This window comes from Phacochoerus africanus, chromosome 2 (genome assembly GCF_016906955.1).
Source record: "Phacochoerus africanus isolate WHEZ1 chromosome 2, ROS_Pafr_v1, whole genome shotgun sequence".
Lineage (NCBI taxonomy): Eukaryota > Metazoa > Chordata > Mammalia > Artiodactyla > Suidae > Phacochoerus > Phacochoerus africanus.
Window position 1 is genome coordinate 258,280,066 of NC_062545.1, and position 1,660 is coordinate 258,281,725.

The 1,660-nt window shown below is 35.8% G+C and overlaps 1 non-coding gene across 1 annotated transcript; it reads left to right on the forward strand.

Moving 5' to 3' along the window:
• Positions 1-1,140: 1,140 nt before the first annotated feature.
• On the forward strand, positions 1,141-1,247 carry LOC125121637 (U6 spliceosomal RNA). Its single transcript, XR_007133525.1, has one exon. It is a non-coding gene; the product is annotated as a U6 spliceosomal RNA (small nuclear RNA).
• Positions 1,248-1,660: the final 413 nt, after the last annotated feature.

Sequence of the window (1,660 nt, forward strand, 5' to 3'; positions counted from 1 at the left end):
CTGTAACAAAAGTTCTTATCTTGATATACATTCTCAAAGAAATAAAAATGGAAGAAAAAGGCAAATATATAGAAATTCAAACTAAAATTCAATATGATACAATAAAGGAATAGATGGGGTAAGATCAAGGAAGATGAGAATGAGTGAAAGTTTTTATCTTGATCAGAGGAAGATATATACATTGAAGGTTTCAAGAATTGATGAAAAGGAGTTCCTGTCGTGGCGCAGTGGTTAATGAATCCGACTAGGAACCATGAGGTTGCGGGTTCGGTCCCTGGCCTTGCTCAGTGGCTTAATGATCCGGCGTTGCCGTGAGCTGTGGTGTAGGTTGCAGATGCGGCTCGGATCCCGAGTTGCTGTGGCTCTGGCGTAGGCTGGTGGCTACAGCTCCGATTCGACCCCTAGCCTGGGAACTTCCATATGCTGTGGGAGCAGCCCAAAGAAATAGCAAGAAGACAAAAAAAAAAAATAATAATAATAATTGATGAAAAAATAAACACAAAATAATTAAAAATATATATAAAGTGATTCTACCTATCTGAAATAATTCAGTAGACTACATAAATTTCCAAAACAGCAAAATAAAATGTTCACTGTTCACTGGACTGTTTGAAAGTAGAAATAAAAAAGAAGATAAAACATGGCAAATAGAAAGTATAAAATACAGTTGTAGACATGAATGACATTGTATCAATATAATGATGATACATTAAATGTATATGGTTTAAATTCACTGCTTAAAAGCCAGAGATTTTTCAGTTGTATTTCTTATGCCAAGATCCAACAATGTGTTATCTTTCAGAGAAAAGTTTTAAAGGGATATAGAGAGTGTATACAATGATAAAGACACATGCATATGAAGAAGTTGTATCCCATGGGAGGCTGAGGTAGCAGTTTCATAATAGATAAATATAATTTGAGATAAAAGTAGGCATAAGAGTACAAGAAAAGCAAGTAAAAGAACAGCAGGTCAGAAAGATACAATGTTTATAAGCAACACTGTACCTTAAATAGACTCAAAGTTAATAAAACAGCATTAGCAGAACTATATGGAGAAATAAATATCAGAATAATTTGTAGGTTGAGATTTTAACATGGCCCTCTGATACATCAAGTAGACTTTTAAAATAAGCAAAAATAGTGCTTGCTTTGGCAGCACATATACTAAAATTGGAGCAATACAGAGAGGATTAGCATGGCCTCTGTGCAAGGATGACACACAAATACATGAAGCGTTGCATATTTTTAATAATGCCATTTGCAGCAACATGAATGGAACTAGAGACTCTCATACTAAGTGAAGCAAGTCAGAAGAGAAGGACACATACCATATGATAGCGCTTATATCTGGACTCTAACATACAGCATAAATGAACCCTCCCACAGAAAGGAAACTCATGGACTTGGAGAACAGACTTGTGGTTGCCAAGGGGGGAGAGGGAAGGAGTGGGATGGACTGGGAATCTGGGGTTAATTGATGCAAACTCTTGCATTTGGAATGGATAAGCAATGAGATGCTGCTGTATAGCACAGGGAACTATATCTAGTCACTTATGATGGAGCATGATGGAGGAGGATAATGTGAGAAAAGGAATGTATATATGTGTATATATATATATGTATATATGTGTGTGTGTATATATATATGTATATATGTGTG